General features: G+C 41.7%; 1 long non-coding RNA gene across 3 annotated transcripts; it reads right to left on the bottom strand.

Annotated features, from left to right (window-relative positions):
- Positions 1-1555: 1555 nt before the first annotated feature.
- LOC148131269 (uncharacterized) lies at positions 1556-21514 on the bottom strand. Of its 3 annotated transcripts, XR_015748651.1 has the most exons (5): positions 21374-21514; positions 15673-15763; positions 13096-13176; positions 12938-13012; positions 1556-4140 (listed from the first exon to the last, which is right to left on the bottom strand). It is a non-coding gene; the product is annotated as an uncharacterized LOC148131269 (long non-coding RNA). The 3 variants fall into 3 exon arrangements; XR_015748650.1 differs by lacking the exons at positions 12938-13012; positions 13096-13176 and having other exon boundaries at positions 21374-21495; XR_015748652.1 differs by lacking the exons at positions 12938-13012; positions 13096-13176 and having other exon boundaries at positions 21366-21492.
- Between the last annotated feature and the right edge of the window lie 494 nt (positions 21515-22008).

Below are 22008 nucleotides of genomic sequence, written 5' to 3' on the forward strand. Positions count from 1 at the left end.
CACATGTGCAGTGGGGCTCTTACAGGTGACCTCTCACATGCCAGCAGAAGTGTCTCTGCATGCCACTTCCGGCATGTGTGCCATAGGTTTGCCATCATGGTTCTAGGGAGTGCCTAGAACCATGATGGCCTCCTATCCAGCTCCAGGTTGTGTTATCTTTTGTATTGCTCCTTCTCCTCCTTGCTCTTTCCTTCCTGGGAAACTTCTACTTCATTCTAGCCCACCATACCACCTCCCACTCAGTAAGCACCATCCCTCAACTGCAGTTGTTAAGGGAAACACACTACTATTAAGTGAACCTGGATTCCCCATTGGCTTTGCTTATCAGAAGCTGCCTGAGAAGGCTGCAAATAGTTATTACATCACCCTGGATGCTGCAAAGGTCATAAAATACATGCCCATTGCCAAACACCCAATTTTTGATCATATACAGTAATACCAGGGGGATGCTGTGATAGACGTAAGCATGGAGACTAATTGTAAGTCACTTTTTCAGTGCTGTTGTAGTTTTGTATGGTCGCTAAACAACTGGTTGTAAGTCAAGGACTACCTGTGATTCGGGAAGCTAGCAATATACAAAAACTGTAATATTTAGATGTATTAGGGAAATGCATATTTGTTGCATGTTCTTTATGAAAATGTGAAAAACAGGCACTGGAAATAAATTTCAGCAAAAAATCAGGTTGGTTGGGTTTTGCTAAAATCCACTCCCCAGGAAGGCCCTATTTGTTGATAATTTGCAGGTCATCCTCTCTGCTGTCATGGCCAGCATCCCTCCATCCCTCTAAGCAGGCATAGAGCATCTTTCTTCAGAGGCATATATTCTCCTCTTTCTCTCTCAGCTGAGCTAGAAACCCAGAAAAATGTCATTGATTTAGTCATAACTCTTGTTACGTCCATCTCACTCCAGTTTGTTCTCGACTTACCCAAACTTTGAGCCCAAAGTTTCTGTTGCTAAGTGAGCCGGTTGTTAACTGAGTTTTGCCCCATTTTATGACCTTTCTTGACGCAGTTGTTTGAGTGAATCACTGCAGCTGTTAGCGACACAGTTGTTAAGTGAATTTGACTTTCCCATTGACTTGTCAGAAGGTCGCAAAAGGTGGTCACATGGCCCCAGGACACTGCAACCATCATAAATACGAGTCAGTTGCCAAACATCTGAATTTTGATCACATGACCATGCAAAGGATGCCACAATGGGCATAAGTGTGAAAAACAGTCATAACTCACTTTTTTCAGTACCATTGTAAGTTTGAGCGATCACTATAAAGAGACTGTTGTAAGTTGAGGATTAGCTGTATTTAAGTGACTCTGGGCAGTTTATAAGTAAAAAAATGATGATGATAAAAATCCATACAAAACTGAAACCAAGTTAAAAAGGTGGAGAGAGAGCATTCTCAAGCCACCAGCCACCCCCAGGCGTACGTCCCACATTTGGATCCTCGTGCTGGTTGACAGAGTCAAATCTTAATGCTCTTCTAGAAAGCCAGCAGAATGGGAGTGTCAGGTTTCCAAGTGATGAAATGCATTTAAAAAGAAAAGAACAAAGTCCATCTTCCAAGACCATTTCTTTTATTTAGGAAAGCATCAAATTGGCTAAGTCCATGATAATTCCGGATCTGACACAACCTGGAATTACCCCACAATATTAAAAGTTAGAAACAACCCCCCAAAGTCACATTCTCCGATAGAAGTAATTCAACGTTGCTTGATGTTATAAATCTGCACCTCAAGGGGCCTGAGTACGGTCAGCCCGTTTTCCCACGGGAAGAAGAATCACCGAGCCTAAACAACTCTCTCTATCTCCACTCTTCCCCCCTTAGGAATGTAGCAAGCCCAAAACTCTTCCCCCATGACCACCAATGAGAAAATAAGAAAAAGAATATATACTATATACTAAACCTAACCAAAATGGCTACACATATGTCAATTTCGGGCTTGACAGAGAGCTGAATTCAACCACAGGGGGCCAGATGTTCTATAGCAGTGATGTCTGATCTTTTCAGCACAAGTGCCCAAAGCGTGCGTGTGAACCCCCCCAAATGCAATGCGCAACCGTCCCCCATGCACATGTCCCACTCCCACACATATGCATACATCCCTCACATACACATGCACCCCCATGCATGTGCTGTCCCCTGTATATGTGCACGTGTCCCCAGTGCATGTGCCTCATGCCCTGCATATGCGTGTGTGTCCCCCATAAATGCACCCGCCCCTGCACATCCTCACACGTCCCCCACATATGCCCCACCCCCGAGCATGCACAGCAGAGACCCGAAGACCAGCTGGCTGGCAGGAGGTATGTGCACATGCGTGGCAGAGCTGAGCAGGGGTGACAGCTCACATGCCCACAGAGAGGGCTCTGCGTGGCACCTCTGGTATGCGTGCCAAAGGTTCACCATCACAGTACTATAGGATGGGGACAGTGACAAGAAGGCTCTGTTTCTATACACCGTCCATCGAGTTTCTTGAATTGACTGAGTCTGCCTCATGCTCCTCTTAGGTGACCACGTGGGACAGGCCAATGAGGTTCCTCAGATAGTCTGGCCCCATGCCATGAAGGGCTTTGAAAGACATAACCAACTTGTTGAACTGGACTCAGAAGGAAACTGGCACCCAATGCAACTCGCACAACTGAGATGTTCCATGCACAGTGCCTTCCTTTCTACCCTTTATATTTTTCTTGGTTTGTACGCGCTTTCTTATCTGTGCAACTTCAATACAAATTATTACATATCTAAAAAAAGAAAAAGTCAACAAGGAAGCCATTGTCTGCGGAAACCATTTGAGTCCACTCAGATCTATGTAATTAATTTGAGGGCCATTTAGTGAAGAAACTGCAATATTATCTTCACCCATAAGACAGTATCTTGAGCAGGCTGATTGTTATCAGAAAAACGAATCAGCGACGGCAAGAATCTATCAGATAAGGGTTTGTGCTTACAAGAAACGATTTAAAAAAATATCATCAGTTTAGGAAAGACATAAGTGCCGCAGGAGATGGCAGTGAAGAAATACTATTTCTCAAGTTTTAGAATCACGTGGAAAATCTAACGTCTGGTGCCAGAGTCTCGAAACATACTTCACACATTAAATCCAAAGCAACAATAAGACAATTCCATTATTACATTCATGTTGCGAAGAATATTTTTACCGACTGAAGGAGAAAAAGAACCTTTGTCTTTTACTCAAACCTTCTAAATATCCTCTCATCAAGGGATCTCGCTGGGATCTCATTTAGCAGCTCACCGTTAACTTCATTAAATCTTCCTTTTGCCTCTTTGTGCTTGCAAGGCTACGGATGTCTACTTCGACGCTGAGCTTTTGCAGACATCTGTTCCAATAGGCTTTGAGATATAATGCTTGTCAAATTTTTACAGGTATTTATGCAGTCTTAATCTGCAGAACTACTTTGGCTCCTCTGGATTATTAAATTTTTATCCAGGCGTACCACAGTACAGGCGGAGAGATAAGGGAGTTGGCTTTTTTCAAATGGTCTTTATTATGTGCAGATATACTTTGTAATCCATTTGTCACATCTTATACAGCGCAGCAAAAGAGGCTCTGGCTGCATGGAGCTTGAGAATGGTCACTATGGGGCTCAAGCCCATCTTAATCTTGTTATAGTTGTTTTCTGCTTCCTCTCTGGTTCTTTGATGGTAATCTGCTCTTTTTCTCTTTTTTTTGTGTGTGCAATACCACTGCTGAGGCTGTCTCCAAAGAGCCTTACAACAATGGTACCAAGGACTGGGGGCATAATGAACATAAGAAGTAAATTCTCAGAGGCAGGGGGGGCTTAGAATGCACTACTGAATAGTAGGTCAGTCATTAGAGCCAGCTTGGTGTAGTGGTTAAGATGCTGGTTTAGAAACCAGGAGACTGTGAATTCTAGTCCTGTTTTAGGCATGAAAGCTGGTTGGGTGGCTTTGACCCAACAGCCACGAGTCTATTGAGTTCAAATCCCACCTTAGGCATGAAAGCTGGCTGGTTAACTTTGATTCTGAGTTCTGTTTCTGCATAAACATGAAAGCCAGATGAGTGACTTTGGGCCAGTCACTCTGTCTCAGTTCTGCTCAGGTCACAGAGAGGTTGTGAGGAAAATAGGAGTAGGAAGGAATATTATGCACGTTGAGCTACCTATAAAGTAATAAAGAGAGGGTAAAAATCTAATAAATAAATAAGCAATAAACAAACTTTCATCTAATATTTTCCCTATGCTGTAATAAAAGGAACCTTGATTAGGATACAACCCCTCCATTAAAACTTGTATTACTTAATTTGGCTAAAACTGCTTTTAGGAACAAATATTAGTCCAGAAGATTTCTAGATGATGACAACGATGACAATCTTTTGAAATTATCTTCACATTTATCTATGCCTGGCTATCACTCTTAGTCTAACTTTTCATACAAGGTTGGTCCGTGGCAAAAAGCAGGAGAGCAGATACACTCACCAGATTCTGAATGCAAATCTGGTTTCTTAATATAACATTCTTGACATAACTCTAAATTTTGGATAATCCGTCGATGAGATAAGCTATTGTTTGCCATTTTTTTCAGGTGAATATAAATGACAGGCTTACCATGAATTGATTTTTATTTTAGTCGCCATTGTAAATTACCATTTAACAAACAATTTATTTGTATTTGCCCAAAATCTTGGCTGTTTTTCAGGCAGCTAGCCAGTCAAACCAGCAAGTGAAACTTCATACTTGGGGTCTTTTATTTCAATAGAATATAGGCTGCCACAGTAAATACACTGAAGTGATTCCATTATCTGAAATGACTTTGAAGATGCTGAGGACAAAATTCAAACCTGAAGGTCGGTTATTATCTTTCTTCTGTCTAAAATACATAACCAGCACCTCTAAAACAACCATTTAGGTAGCAAACCAAATATCCACTCATTCTTACTTTGACAAATCACTCTTTTTCTTTAGTACATAGTGTTGAATAAAGGCATTCACTTAAATACCAGTCTATTGTAAAGAATACTTTCAGTATTGTAAATTATTCTTTACAATAAGTTAACTACAATCTAGACAACCATGTCCTCTGGTTCTTAAAATACAAGGAAGCACTATGGGGTGTGTTTCCCTTTCAAATTCAGTCAAAAGCAGTTTGACACCTTATATTTTTAAAGCTAAACACCTTAGAGATTTTAAGTGCGCTCCTCAAAATGTAACATATGAATGACGTACATAAAGATTTAAATCATAGACATCTTATTGGCATTTAACCATGATTGACTGAGGCTTCCTGTGTCAGGAAGGCTTGCTGATAGGGAAAATGTAAATTTCATGTACTGATTTAAAAAAGAAGGATTTATTTCAAATTAAGAAGTACCCCCTAGGAGCAGATGAGAAACTTTAAGTGAAAATATGTATTTTGTCAATATATTCTGACCTTCATCCTGGGACCAGGGACCAGTAGTAATATAGGAAAGTCAGAATTTATATAACTAAAAAAGTGAACGTGGTTAATTATTGATTGACAGAGCTGATTAGAATCCTGGGAGCTGTAATCCAACATATCCATATAGGATAGAAGTTCGGGGAAGCTGATAAGATGCCTCTGCAACTGGCCATAACAAACCACGGTTTTTTTCCTGTGAGTTTTTCTTATCAATGCTTTTAAATACAAGTAGTTTCAAGTCACAACCACCATTTTGAGCACAAAATTTATGTTGCTAGGTGAAACATTTGCTAAGTGAGCTTGCCCCATTTTGAGACTGTTCTTGCCACAGCGCTTAAGGGAATCACTGCATTGGTTAAGTTAGTAACATGCTTGTTAAGTGAATCTGGATTCCGCATTGACTTTGCTCGTCTGAAGCTCGCAAAAGCTGATCACATGACACACACCCCGTCATAAATATGAATCAATTGCCAAAGGTCTGAATGTTGATCACGTGACTGTGGAAATGCTACAAAGGTCTTAAGTGTGGAAAATGGTCATATGTCCCTTTTTTCAGTACCGCTGTCACTTAGAACAGTCACTAAACCACCTGCGGCTCTGGAGCCACATGCAGCTCTTTTGGCCCTCTGCTGCGTCTCCCTGTTGGCTGATCCCACCACTGACTGGCCCCTCCCTTCCCCATCACTCCTTCTGAGAAGGTAAGGGTGATGGCAGGGGATGGAGACTCGCTCCATATTCCAGAGTAGGAGGTGACTGAGTGGGAGGGAGTGACCTCAAATTGGCCACGCCCACCCAGTCACACTGATTGTTAAATTATTGGCTCCCTGTGTTTTCTTTTCTGTGGGAAACGGGTCCAAATGGCTTTTTGAGTGTTTAAGGTTGCAAACCCCTGCACTAAACGAACTGTTGTAAGCAGGGGTGGGATTCAAATTTTTTAACAACCAGTTCTGTAGACATGGCTTAGTTGGTGGGCGTAGCTTGGTGGTCGTGCGACTGGGTGGACATGGCTTGGTGATCATGTGACTGGGTGGGCGTGGCTTGGTGGTCATGTTAGAGGCTGGGCATGGCCAACTCAACATCACTCACATCGAGGCACACATCTCCTCACCTGGCCTCTCATGACTGTGGGGATGCTGCAACAGTCGTAAGTGTGAAAAAGGGTCATAGGCCACTTTTTTCAGTACCACTGTAACTTTGAATGGTCACTCCACACAAGCAAAGTACCAGAAAAGGAGGGGGGAAAAAACCTCCAGAGAAGTTCCTGAGACAGGAAGTCTAGTCCTGCCAAGAATGTAATAAGGGTTAACGGAGAGGCAGTTTCTGTAAGCAACACCAGAATGTTTCCTTCCTTCCTTCCTTACAGGATTAGGCCAGCAATTTCTTCTAACAACCAGTTCTCTGAACTGCTTAGAATGTTAACAACTGGTTCTAGAAAATAGGTGCGAACTGGTAGAATCCCACCCCTGATTGTAAGTCAAAGACTACTTGTACCAGTAAGTCAATCCAATGGCAGTCTCTCTTCAGCACTCCATGATCTACTTATCACAAGGAGAGGCCAAAGGATGGAGCATTCACTCTTTTCTCAATCACTCTGTCCTTATCTAAGAGACCACTGAGATGATGGTTTCCTTTTGCTTTCCTTGTCTAGCAACATTAATGGAGCCCTTTTATCCACAAGAAGCAGTTAACTCACTGCTGGTGTGATGACCCAGGGCATGGCACAAAGGCAACACAGTCAGATAATCAATAAAAGTCCCTTTATTAGCTCCAACTTTGCCCCCAATGTCCAGGTTACCTTCTGGCTGGAGAAAAACTCTCCCAGGAACAGCCTTTGACTGCAGAGAATTAAGTCCAAAACATGGTCAACACAAACTGTAACTGTAACTTTAAGTCCAATCAAACCAAACTGAGGTAATTAGTTTGGCAGGGCAGGAGCAAGAATTCCAGATGGGAAGGCACAGCAAAACTCACACAGTTGGGAAGATGCCAGGAACACAGGTAAGCAATGACAACACAGGATAAAGTCACGTTTGCTCCCAGCAGCTGCCGCAGTCAGCAATCAGTTCTTATAAACTTTCATTCCCAGGTGTGGCTAATGAAGGGAATCAGGGCCCTTTCCTCCCCCGTAAGCCACGCAACCCACATTGCTCTCTTCTCCGGTCCTCCGGCCCTAGGATGAAGAGGGGGTGGGCCTGGGTCTTCCTCTGAATTCCCTCTCCCTTGTTCTACCTCTTCCCTGCTCTGCCCAGCCGGACTTTGCCCTTCCCCAGCCTCCTCCACAGCCAACGGAGCTACACTCCCATTCCCTGTCAGCTGTTCATCTTCCTCTTCGGATCCAAACTCTGACAGGGGCATGACAGCTAGGCTTTGGCAATCTCTGGCAATGTTTCCTGTAAAAACCTCTCTTTTCTCTCACAGTCACCAAACCTACATCGTTGTCCATTGCTAATCATTGCTCATGTCTAACTTGCAGCAATGCTCACACATGCACCCAGAACAGTGAAGCTAAACCAACATTAAGTAGGCTACCTTTAGAGAGGGAGAGTCCCCTCAGATCATCCAATGAGCTTCATGATTAGACAGGAACCCAGATCTGGATTGATCATGCATATTTGTATTTGTCTAGGGTTTTTTTTATTACTACATGTGCGTGAGTGTTTGTGTATAAAACTGCTATTGCTTTCTGCTTTAACTTATTATTTGTATTAATATATCATCTATACTCCCTGAGGTAGAAATACCGAAGAGTAGAGTTTCACTTAAGCAAAAAAACTGCTCAGTCACAGCAGTGGACTTGACACTATATTGAACTCCTTAACCCTGATGCCAATCCCGTTGAAATGGTTACACCAGTAAACATCTCATCTTTCTCTCTTTCTCTAATTTTAACGATGGAATAAAAATATCTTGCCCCTTACTCTCCAAGGCTAATGAATCCAGATGCATTCTAGCTATGAGCTCTCATGAGGGAAGAAAACCTCCCTGCTGAGGAAGGAAACGCTTCTACATACAAATCGTCTCCCTGGGATACAAGAAGCCCAGCCACCCAGCTAGAACAATGAAGGAAGCAAGAGAAAGATCTACCATAAGTAGTGCCTTATCAGGAGAGTTAAACTTCTCTGGCTTCTTGTTCTTGCACATCTCCTAGGTGGATTAGTATAATCTAACAAATAGATAGAAAAGAGCGTGTCTGCTTAACCTTGCAGGCACAGAAAAAAACAGTGCTTTTGAGAAGTGTGAAAATATTTCAGACCTCAATGGGAGAGAATACTTGTCAACAGGAGTACCAACAGGAGACAGCCAATGACTGAATAGTCAGCCATCAACACCCCAATTAACATTTGAAAAGCCACACACAACAGACACCCCATAAACACCATATAAAGAACAGCACACCGTCTCTGTTAGAGACAAGTTCCCTGAAGATAGGCTCTAGCACGAGTGTGGAGGACAAACCCTAATCCTACAGAACACCTGTAGCTCGGGGTTGTCTGTGGAGTTGATGGTGGTCTCTGAATTTGATAGTTTGCTTGCAGACAATTTGTTATCCAACTGGGCAACATCGTCACGATTTTACCTTGTTGCGTAATGAATGATCTGCACGCAAACAACCAAGCAGAGAGATCATTGACAACTCCACATCTCAGGGTTCATTAGAGATCTCGGGCTTAAGCAGAGCTAGTTGAGAAACAACAGCTTCACAATCTGGAGGACTCGATCTGATTGAAGAAAGAACCACTGAAACAAATCAGACCATAATTTAATGGAAAGGTTCTGAAACCTTCTATTTGCATGCAGATAACAGATAATCAGAGTTGGAAGGAACATTGTAGGTCATCTAGTCCAACCCCCCACCCAAGCGGGAGACCCTACACCATTTCTGACAGATGGGAGTCCAACTTCTTCTTGAAGGTCTCAAGTGATGGTGCTCCCACAACTTCCGAGGGCAAGCTGTTCCATTGGTGGATTGTTCTCACTGTCAGAAAGTTTCTCCTTGTTTCCAGGTGAAATTTCTCCTTGTTCAGTTTCCATCCATTATTCCTTGTCTGGCCTTCAAGTATTCACCTTCAAGTATTGGATGAACAGAGGGAGGAAGGAATCCCAAAGATATATTCTCGACAAAAAAAGTATGATCCATCACAGATGCTGTTGTAATATGGATGCTCCACATTATGGAGGCTGCTATTGCCTTGTCCTTCTCGGCTAAGAACAAAAAGAACAGTGTATACTTGGGAAAGTTGAAGAGTGCTGCAGTGGCCTAGAGGAGGAGCTTTTGCCTCACAATCAGGAGGCTGTGAGTTCGATCCTAGGTAGAGGCATATATTTTTTTCTCTGGGCACGATGAGTATATATTCGCTGAATATAACTTCGCATTGGTGACAGGAAGGGCATCCGGCCAGTAAACACTCAGGTTCATTCAGTTGCCCAGACTCCACCCTGCAAGGGATTATGGGGTCATTAAAAGAAGATGATGATACTTGGGAAGGCTGACTAGTCTTCACAGGAACAGTTGTAGTGTTATGATTCTGAAAGTTTGCCACAAAGATGATTTTTGAGTACTTTAACAAAATTCTTCTGCATATAGTAGTACATTCTTTTTTCTGCATGAAGATGGGTTGTCCGTGCCTTACTGAAGGGTTACTAACCTTAGATCTTGACTAGGCTATAATGGGATGTTCAGTTTTACATTTGACTTCAGTATGGCCTAGTGAAATCATTTGAGCACAAGAGTAGGCCTTCCTTTGCAAGGATCCAACTCTGTACATGCAGGATTCTCTGTATATGGCAAGAATATCCTTCCCCAGTCTAGTGTCTGGAGAGTTACTGCCTAACCATATCTGGAGGATCGGGGTGGGATTCTACCTGGTCGGACCAGTTCTATAGAACCGATTGTTATGATTCTGCCCAGTTCAGAGAACCGGCAAATCATGCCACTGGCTGGTCCCGCCCCTCCCCTCCCTGCCCACTCAGTCTTTACCTGGCATGCGTGCCATCAAACTTGCTTATGTTTGGTAAGTTGCTATTTTTCCTTTTCCCCCCCTCGAGCATCAGCTGTTCTGCTGTGCCAGAAATCATTGGATTTCTTGCTTTCTAGCTAATCTAAAAGCAGAGCTGAACCTTTTTTAGGACTGAAGCTTCTATTTTTCTGTGCAGACTCAGGCAGCAGATTGCAGAACAATAGATCTCTGAATGAATCTGTGATTCTGCGAGCAACTCAATCTGCCTGCCTACTTTGCCTGATTTTACGTAAAAGTTGCTCTTTTTTTTATAAAAAATCAATATTTACATCATTATTTATAATATTTACATACAAGCCAAGCTCAGCCAGTCACATGACCACCAAGCCACGCCCACAAATTAGGCCACACTCACAGAATTGGTTGTTAAGAAATTTGAATCCCACCCCTGTGGAGGACACAATGTTAAAGAAGGGGGAAATGTCCCAAAGGTGCTTTTTCAGGAGGCAACTGGACTTTCTTGCTTTTTTTTTTCTTTTGAAGACGTTTCACTTCTCATTCAAGAAGCTTCTTTAGCTCTGATAGGATAGTGGCGAATGGAACCTGTCAGAGCTGGAGAAGCTTCTTGGATGAGAAGTGAAAGGTCTTCAAAAGAAAAAAAACAAGAAAGTCCAGTTGCCTCCTGAAAAAGCACCTTTGGGATAACCATGACCTGGATGACTGAGAATCTCTACAGAAGGTAGAAGTGCTGCATTAAAAGGCCATTTTGACTGAACAGTACCATGTCTGAGATCTTCCAAATGCTAGATCATTCCTATGGTTGTTGTTTTTTTTCCCCAGACGTTTGGGGCATAACAAAAGAAAACAACAGCCACACCAGGGAATTTTCATATATGCTCCTGTACAAATATGAGGCTTATGCCTTGATTTAGCCATTGCTGAACAGTTTTGAACAGTATTTCCAGCACCAGTTCATAGAACTGAAACCTGCTTGACAGAATAGAACACAACAAACAATCCTCATCTTTCACATTTTTTTGTAGCAACAGGAAAATTATCACCACCCTTTAAAGGCTTCTCATGCTTATTGGCAGGGTGATTATTTGGCTGGACTTTTGTGAATCACTTTAATTGTACTCGGTTTCCTTCTAGTTTGTTTGATTTTAGATCTTTGACATTTGGGGCTTGTAAAGTATAGAGATGCCTTCCTGAGGCACCAGCCCAAAGATGATATTTATCTTGTAAGAAGTCTTGTCATTAGAGGAAAACTTTTAAACGAGCTGCTAGCTCCTATTAATAATTAACGGTCAAAAATGTTAGCACTTTGAGACGTTGCTTCGAGTCTGGCCTATTCCATTTAAAGTTTGGACATATTTGTATTTACTGTAATTCCACCTTTCATCCCTTAATGTCAGGTGTGAATGCAAACACAACACGCTTCCATGTAATGTATCTTTTTCCTGGCTTTCTTTTTTTTAAATCTTTGGGATTTTTGGCTGGGTTTTTGTAAATCACTTTAATTGTACTCGATTTCTGAACCCTGTAATAAATCCAAAAGAGATGAGGGCTTGCTTACTTCTTTTGCTTTTTGCCTTTTTCCCTTCAATATTCCATTTTTTTTTCTATTTAGCTGCTCCTTCCCTATCCCACCTCACCCATCCTCATACAGTTTGTGTGTGAGATTATGAGCAGAAATAAGTCTGTTAGCCTTTTGGAGGTAAGATCTACTTCTCATGCCTCCTGCTATTTTTCCAGCTGGGTGCAGCTATTTCATCACGTTTACATAGGAACAATCACTTGCTTTGAAAAGTACCTTTGGATGGGCCTCCTCTGAAAACTTCATTCTGGTGGTTTCCCACATGGGTGTATAAACTGAAATCTTCAAGAACAAACTTCTACCTTAAAACATACTTTGAATGAGTCTTGTGCCCTCTATCTTTCAAATATGTTCATACCTATTTTAGATTTTTTTAAAAATTATTTTTATAAATTACTCAAGGCAGTGAAAATGTATAGTAACTAATACTCCATCCTCCTCCTATTTCCTCCCCACCCCCCAAAAAAACAACAACACTGTGAGGTGAATTGGGCTGAGAGAATGATTGGCCCAGAGTCACATAGCTGGATGTCATGTCTAAGGTGGGACTAGAACTCAAAGTCACCTGGCTTTTAGCCTGGTGCTTTAACCAGGAGACCAAACTGGCTTTGTATGCAAATCTATGGCATAAGTTATGGAAGGGAGTGTAGGTGTTTGTGTACACACATACAAAGAGTTCACATAACATTACAGCTAATGCTATAATGACTGTGAAATATATCAGAAGAGCACAGGGAAAAGTGTTTTGATCGAATAAAAAGCATGAATTCCTCTAGAGCAACTCTTCCACATATACATTAAAAACATGAATTTTTATTCAAAAACTGATTGTCACCAACTGCCCTCACCCACTTTATTTAATAAATTTGTTTTCAGGGCGTTTACTAAAAACCAGGATGTCTTCAGGTGGGGAAAGAAAAGTCCAAGGAAGACCTCGTGTTTGTTTGAAGCTGTAGCTTACGCACCTCCTTGAATGGCAAGCAATGGCCTTCTTCTCCTTCCCAAAACTCTTCCGCTCAAGATGACACCTCCTCAAAGCACTTTGTAAAAATAAAAAAAAATAAAGTTGGACGGGGGAGGGCAACATACACCAAATCCTGGGATATAGAAGATATGTGCGTACCTCGTTAATGCTGCAATTACATTTTGCATTTGGCATTCCCAGGGGGGAATGTTCTCCTTCTTGGATGAGGTACACATTTTGCTGTGGGGAGATTAGTCAGCAGCCACTGTTAATTATGCAGGAGAACAAAATGCTACTGGTGGAAAATATGTATGTTTCCAGGAACACATGTTGGTTTTAATGCAATCTGACAAGCAGCGCAGGAAAAAAGAGGAAGAAGCCAAAAGTGGGAACTGTATCAAGACAGCGGATGGAAAAGATGATTTTGGGTTAGGCAACAAGTGATCCTCATTAAGTTATTCCTTGGACTTAAGGTTTTTAATCACCAAGAGCTTTGAGGCATCAGTCTAGCTCATCCTCGTCCTTCCTTAACAATTGGTGTAATTTACAACCTAGATCTAAAAGGGCTTAACCTGAATTTAGAATAATGAATATGCAGGGGATTTTATTTTTAAAACAAATACTGCTCTCCACGTCTCCCCTGGTGTTATTCAGCAATGCTACCTTGGTGATTTCAGGAAATCAATGGGCAATCTTATATTACGTTGTCTAGGATAGGGGTGTCAAACTCAAGGCCCATAGGCCGGATCTAGCCCACGGGATGCTTAAAACTGGCCGGGAGGCTAGTCTGGAAATAGCAAAGAACCAGCGCATGGTGCCTCTGCTAGCAAAAACGGGACACCCTGTTTTGGTCAGCAAAGTGCTGCAGGAGGCCATCCAGGCTGAATATGGAGTGTAGAGGGGGGCACTCGTGGATCCCCTGTGCTCCATTTTGGTCATCAGAGTGCTTCAGGAGGTGTCCATCCCATCTCTTTGCCACCTGGCTGGCCCGTGGACAAGAACTACAATGCTGATCCAGCCATTGAAGAAATCCAATTTGCCTCCCCCTTCCCGGTCTCGCACATCCTTAAAGGGAGAGAGAGTCATGAGATTGGAATGGCAGACAAATTTGTTTGGATGAGACAGGGGTGTGATCTAATCTACCCTTAGCTCTTTGTTTGTTAGAATAGATTTAGTTCACCCAGATCCTGACATTTTACAGATTATTTGCTAGGTATGAAGAATCGGGACCACACATTAAGTTCTGGTTAAGATGATTTATTGCTCATGCCTATATGCAAGAATCTAGTTAATGAAAAAGCATTAAATTGGTGCTAGAGAAGAATCAATTAAAGAGGGATTGGACTTAGACCATTTGTGGGAATGTAACAACTCTAGGCTGATTACTCTCTTGACTCTGCCCCCAGTGTCTGTCTGTTCTCTCCTACACCATTTGAGAGAGCAGCTCACAGAATTCCCCAGCCAGCATGGGGCTTATGCATTTTGGGGGGTGCACCTCCCAACACATTACCACGTAGTGGAGGCTGTTTAAAAAAATGAAGAATATTTAGCATGGCATATTAGCTGATGAAAGTTATTTCTTTTCCAATCACTCAAATGGATTTATTCTGAGAGACAGAGAAAACATTCCTCGATTGCTATTTTAAAAATAATGTTCCTGCCTTTGTGAAAGCAACTACCAGAGCTTCTCCACCCCTAGTCTAATTATATAGTGTTTGAGATATCTTTGGTAGGAGCTTCTGTTTCTTAAAAAGTACTAATTTACCCATCATGTCTACCTATGTAGACAAAGTAGGGAGCTCTAACTTACAAGCAAGTACTAAACACCGAGATGTAGTCAGTACAGCCTCCTGGAATTTACAATGGTTTTGTTTGCTCCAACAACAAGGTTTGGAACCAATGCCAAGCCATCCACTGGGTCAGTCTAAATTGGTTTTAACCCCCAAATATGTTACTCATTTTTTTAAAAAATCAAGTCAGATGTAGCTGTGATCAGTCACAACCAATTTCCATTTATTCCTGGAGGGAGGGTGGACACTGTTGCCACTTTTCTCCTGGCTGACCGTAGTTCCTACATGGAAGGCTTTCGTGGAGAAAGTCCCTGCATATTGTTTTTTTCCCTCTTTTAATTTAATTGGCATATGGGAAGTCCAGAGGATAGAGACTGCTCAACAGAGGATTATATAATAAAAGTGAAGTTAATCTCATAACCTCCTAGCCTCTTGTAATTGTGATAAGAACTGTATGCTCCTAGGAGAATTTTAGTAGAATTCTAAAACATTTACTTGTCCGTCAGTTTGACTGTAGATCCCCAAAAGTCACCACTGATACAATTGTGTGCCCTTAAAAGAGGGTTCCCCAAAGTGATAAATATCAATCCACACATGTCAATGGAACTATCCAAAGGTTTTTTTATTAGTAGTATTGTTATTATGCATAGCACTATTAGCTGAACTAGTATTTATTATATTATTTTCATATAATAAATGTTTGCAGTTGATAAATCATCTAAAACCTCATGATCTGCTGAAAACTTTGGAGACCCTTTAAAAACAAAAAAGGAAATATATTCAGCTATGCAATACAGTGTTCTGTCCTAGCCTCCCCCAAAAGCACTAAGTCAATTCCGAGTCCCGACAAAAACCTCTTTTATTATATTAATGTGGATTTATTTCATTCACAGTCAGCTAACAGCTTGGCAAACAGTCTTGCAAAGGTATACTAATTAGCTCAGACCTTTATCAATCTTGGAACACTGCCCGGTAAATAGTTCCACGCTCAGTGCTGGCAGGGAAGGGCTGGGTTATACAGATAAATCTTCACGAGGCTGGAACAAACAAATGAACAAACGAGCGAGTTGTTTCCTGCAAAAGCCCCCTCCCCTTTTGCTTCTCTTTTAATCCTGATGGGAGGGGCCATTCATCATCTACCTGTGGCTTTACTCCCACATTGACCCTGAGTTCTTAATCGTGCCTTCTTTTTGGCAGCTCTGCACATGTGCAGGCTGGGAACTGGTTCCAGAAGCTCCCCTGCCTCACTGCTGTCTGAGCCTGAAGGCAGCTGATGACTGCCAGCCTGCCCTGGCCCCATCTCTGCCTCTGATGCAGAGCCCTCATCCAAGCCTTCTTAAGCCTCCAGGAATGGCCTGGGTTCCTCCCCAACCTCCTCACTACTGTCCGACTCTGCTGCCAGCTCCACCAGCCACCGGCAGTATACATACAGTAGCAATTTAGAACTGTTTAACAATTTAGAAATGTGTTTTTTTTATTTTTTCTATCTATATCTATATATCCATATCCATCTCTATATCCATCTGTCTGTCTGTCTGTCTGTCTGTCTGTCTGTCTATCTATCTATCTATCTATCTATCTATCTATCTATCTATCTATCTATCTATCATGACAAAAGTTCCAAATGTGCTCCAAAATTTTGCTTTATAATAATGTTTTAACATTATTAGACATTACCATTTTAGAACGGTAACTTCTTATATAGGTAGTCCTCAGATTATGATAGCATTCGAGACTGGGATGTCCATTAGTAAGGGATGCAGTTGTAAAAAGCACAACATCACATAACCACATTGCTCGGTGACTGAAATGCCAGCAGTACCAGTTGCCATTGTAAAACCCCAGGATCAGCATGGGTCATTAAGTGAGAGTCTCACATGACCATTCCCTGGGAAGAAAAAGGAGTCCCAGGCAAGCAGACCAGTGGATGAAGGCTATGGGCCAGGGGGCAGGTGCTGTGAATTGGCACTAGGGAGCCTGGGGCTTCCGGCCCAGCATCAGCTGGACTGCTACCTCAAATAGCAAGCCCCATATAGGCCAGCTGCAAGTCCCAAGACACCATTAAGCCTTAATCCTCAGCAAGCCCTATATTGCCTCAAGCTCCATGCTCCTTAGTGCCACTTCCCTGCCCATAATTCTAACTCACTGGCTTGACTGGGACTCCTGTTTCTTCTGAGGTAAAAAATAATGATAAAGAAGATCACCTGTAAGGGGAAGTGTGTGTGGGAGGAGCAAGAGGTATGTTATAAATGTTGCCCAGCCCAAATTTTTGTCATGTGACTATGGAGGCACGGTGACAGTTGGAACTCTAAGGAGTGGTTGGAAGTCCAATCCCCCTGCCCCCGATTTTTAACATCAGATCAAACCTCCCTCCTCCTAAAATCTCACCAAGAAAGAGAGGCGGAAAAATCTTGCCCTGCTTGATCAGACCAGTTTTGGTTTTATTGTTTCACTTGACAGGTTGATCTATGGCGTATAAAAGCAAAAAAGTTAGAACAGGGCCAGAGAATAATAAAGAATGAGACAAAACAAACGCAGAAGGGTAATGCCATGTATGGCTCGCTATAAAACATTATTAATTTATGGATGTAAAAGATTCCATGCTAAAATGCAGTGGCCCCTCTCAAGTTTACAAGTTTGTTATGGATTGATTTATTCATGAAATGCTTTGTTTCTATGACAACTTGGTTTGCCTGTGGTCTAAATACATACGGGCATGGCAGGAATTCTTGAGTACAAAACAAATTACACACCACCATCACTACCTGAATAGTTTTGTGCCTTTAGGGATTCTGCAGAAACAGTCTGAAGGATAGAAATCACCATATGTGTGCCACGCTTAGGAAGATTGCCTGATAAAGAACCTCTCTCTCTCTCTTTCTCATTCACTCACTTACACTCTCTCTCTGTATATGTATGTGTATATGAAACCTACAGTGTCAAAAGAAAAGATGGAAATGAGAGAAGAGAAGGAGACTTATGCAAAGATAAAAGGAATGCCAGCTGTAGTTGCAGACATCCTAACGTACTGGAGAAAAAGCCACAGATCAAAGGACAGTCTTTTCTGCCATAAATAATAGCCCTTACAGGAGGTTATTAATATTCATAACAGTAGTATAGCTCAAAAGAAATGGGGAGAAACATAGTTTAGTGAGAAGCTGGCGAGGTGGGGTGGGATCAGGTGGGGAAGGAGAGATGGCAGAGTAAAAGCAGGAGCATTAAGCGGTAAAAGGATACCGAGACTCGCAGGGAAGGGTTGGTGAGAGGCAAAGCAAACCACAACAAAAGATCAGAGAGCAAAAGTCAATAAAAGTACCCAATGAGAACAAACCAAGTTCCGTAAGAATCGGGGCTGGCAGGCAACGCATAGGAAAGAGGCTATAAAGCAGGGAAGGACAAATGTATGGAAAAGAAAAGTGAAGCCTGAAGGAAAGGGAGAAGGCGTAGAAAAGGTTTTAGGGACACATCAGACAGCTTCTTTTCAAATTCAACTCACAAGGGTTTTGCCCCCGAATTGTTTACAGTAGGAGTGCAAACTGATGCTTTTCAGATGTTTCACAGTACAATTCTTATATTTTTTTAGCCAGTGCTAATGCCAGTAGGTATAAGCCAGAGTTAAAATTCAAAAAAATATATATGAATATAATAAATTTGGGTTGCTCCATTCTTCCATCCCTTTAGTTCAGAAAATATATACACATATATAGATATACACGACACAGAGACAGATTTAATTTACACAAAGGCACAAAGAGAACGTCTCACTCTTCTACACCAGACAGGTGGTTCTTGACTTACAACCATTCATTTTGTCAAAGTCACAATGCTGCTGGAAAAAAGTTATTCATGATTGGTCCTCACGCTTATGACCATTGCAGTGTCTCCGTGGTCACGTGTTCAAAATTCTGGCACTTGGCAATTGGCATTTAGGATGACGATTGCAGTATCTTAGGGTAGAGGTGGGATTCAAAAATCCCAGCAACCAGTTCGCTGCCTGGTTGCTGGTTGGGCGTGGCCATGGTGGGCGTGGCCTACCAGAACTTCTGGAAGGGGGTATTTTTTGCTTTCCCCAGGGTCCAGAGGCTTCCGTCGGGCCTCTGGGAGGGTGAAAACAGACCATTTTCCCCTCCCTTCCAGAGCCTTCATGTGGACCCTGCATTTACTTGCATCCAAAATGGGCCACGTGGAGACTCCTGGGAGGGGTGGAGCAGGGTGGGCAGGGCCAGCCGGTTGGTTCAACAAACCAGATATAAATTTAACATCTAGTTCGGCCGAACTGGTCCGAACCGGCTGAATCCCAACCCTGTCTTAGGGTTACATGATCACTGTTTACAACCTTCCCAGCTGACAATCAAAGTCAACGGGAGAAACCAGATTCATTTAACAATAATGAAACACCATTAACAACTATGGTGATTTGTTTAATCAGTGCAGCAAAAAAAAAAAAGTTCTTTAAAAAAAATGGGCACAGCTCACTTTACAACTGTTTTCACTTAGCAATGGAAGTTCTACTCCCCGGTGTGGTTGTGAGTCGAGGATTACTTGTACTCGGTAGACTAGGAATAGGCAACCTGTCTGTTACCCTACAAAAATGATAGTTTCCACAATCTTTGACTCTTGGCTAGCTTAGCTGAACCTCTATCGAGCTATCTGAGAAATAAGATCACACGAGATATTTAATCCTCTTCATTTGCATCAGTTCTAATCTAGCTTTTCAGAGCTGTCCAGAGTACTACAAAACTGTTATATGATGACTTGATATATTTCCAACTAGCGTTGACACTTGGGCTGGCCAACATCTCTACTTTGAAATCACCAGTGCACAATGTTCCTTTTATGAACTATGTAAATATTATGTAAATAGCACTGCATGCCGTTATGTCATTTTTAAAAAAATTAATTCTAGAAGCTGAGTTCAATTTTCATCAGGGCCATAGTACAACCTTCCTTTCCCAGCTGACATCCTGACAAACAAACAACTTAATATATGTAACTATAACACTTGCACAGACAGGAGGTTTTCCTCTTTCAATAATTCACATGGGAATCCTGGCTAAAAAGTGAAGAATTGTATTTTATTTCATCATGCCAAATCCAGCTGGAAACTGGGTTTCCCTGCCCACAGGGAATTAAAAAAAGAAACTCCTGCACAGCACACTCAGTATTATACTGTAGGTATGTACATCTAGATTTTCTTAGTCTTCAAGGATCTTAGCTTACGTTAGAGCCAAAACTCTTCACCAGTCGCTAAAACCAGAGATTAAATTCTTCACTGGGCCCATGGACTCAATTTTTTGTTCTAGCTTATCAGAATGAAAAGAAAATAGTCTTCTTTGTTACCACACTATGGATCCTTCTAGACAGGAATGGATCCTTCTAGAGAATGGGAATCTAACTTCCAGTACAATAACTCCAAGATGATGCAAGAATGGTGACTCGCACAACTGTTTCTTCAGGGTGGCTTGAGACAGAAAATAACTAATGAAAGAAATATTCTCCAAATTGTTTTTCTGCATGCTGTCCGTTTATATAGACATCATAGTAGATGAATTTCTTCCTTTTCAATGCTTGAATTTCACAGAATCTGCATTCTTTTATTTTTTTTATATAACAGCGTCAGCCTAAACAATGATGGTGCTACACTGATCATTTTCCATTAGAGATCTCATCTTCCCTCATCAAACCACAACACTCCGTCTAGAGATTAAAACAAATCTTCTGCAGAATTTGGATTCAGGTGTTTCATTTCCAGTGGATTGTGGAAAGCTAGTCAGAATGAAATGAAGCCGTCACTCTCCAGAAGGTGGGGCCAAATGGCACTTACTCTCTAAATTTTGGAAGGTGGATGAAAGACCTTTTCTAATTTTTGAATTTTTAAACATTCTAACACACATCACTGTCAGTTTTTTCTTGATGAACAGAGATTTGGTAGTTTCTACAATCAACCTGCCTTGTGACTACCCCAGTTGAAGCTTTATGGAAGAAGTGCTAAAGATGTTTGGTATAACATGTCCCCATTGTAGTCATTAAGAAACAAACATATAGTCCATTATCCAGTGACAGATACCAGTAAGAACCCTTGTGATGGAAGTTTATCTAAGGCTTGGTGAATGTCTAACAATGCCTAACAATGTTTCCCGTGCATAAGGCGTTAAATATCTGCCTGCAGAGTTGTCTAAAGAAATCTATGGTCTAGCAGGTACGAATTGGGAACGCTAGGAGTTCAAGTCACGCTCAGACCTGAAAGCCATCTGGGGTAACTTTGAACCTGGCACTCTCTCTCTCTCTCAGTCCAACCCACCTCACAGCTTTGTGTTGTGGGGAAAATAGGAAGAGGAAAGTTGCTGGGTATGTTTGCTGCCTTGAGTTACTTGTAAAAAAAACCAAAACAATAAAGGTAGGACACAAATAAATAAATAGATACAAATAAAGTATTTTTCCTGCCTTGCCTCTTTGCAAGAGAGAAAACATACAAGGTGACTCTCAAAGAAAGGAACGAAAATAATTTCAACCAGGGTTACGATTCCTAGATCATAACCCCATTTTCTAGCAGACTAATTTGACGTGTAAGAAGTGATAAGATGAGGCTCATTCTTGTTTTAGCCTATTAGTACTCACTCAGTATTACATCTGACTCACATTCTGACCTGATTTCTTGCCAATTCCCCGTGGCATCAAACCCTGAGCTTCAGAACTCTGCGGCATGTTCTTAAGATCTCGGGTTCTTTTGAAAAGATACTGAGAATATTCACTGCTGCTTGCCTATGCTATTTACATTATATTACAGCACGAATGTTAGCAGGTCAAAAATCCAAGTAAATTATTGACAGAAAAAGAAAAACCCACATTCTGCAGAGAAAACTGTCAACTCAGTAACACCGAGGATTCGGTTCCCATTTATATTCTAGCCTCGTTTACACCATTCTGACAGTCTGGAGAAGATTTGCCAGGAATGTAACTAACAACGTCCTGTTCTAGGTCTCTTTGCACAGCTAGAATAATGAGAAGGACGGAGGTCTTAGATTCCTAACCCCTCAAAATACAGACAAGACAGTCACCTCCCACATGATATTATAGGACATATTGTAATGTCTGTAATGTCTCTTCTCACAAGTTTACTTTATGAGTGTAGAGGTATTATTCAAAGCTATCTATGACTTAGATAAACAGGAAATTCTAGATTCCTTTATTTATTTAAGTTACTGTTAGGGTTAAATGTGACCTGCCAGACAACATTTTGAAATGCAATTACACCTTCTTCACTTCTTGCTGTGTTACATTT

This window comes from Notechis scutatus, chromosome 3, assembly GCF_049901735.1.
Source record: "Notechis scutatus isolate UNSWTSFEM ecotype Mainland chromosome 3, rNotScu1.2, whole genome shotgun sequence".
In the NCBI taxonomy this organism is placed as follows: Eukaryota; Metazoa; Chordata; class Lepidosauria; order Squamata; family Elapidae; genus Notechis; species Notechis scutatus.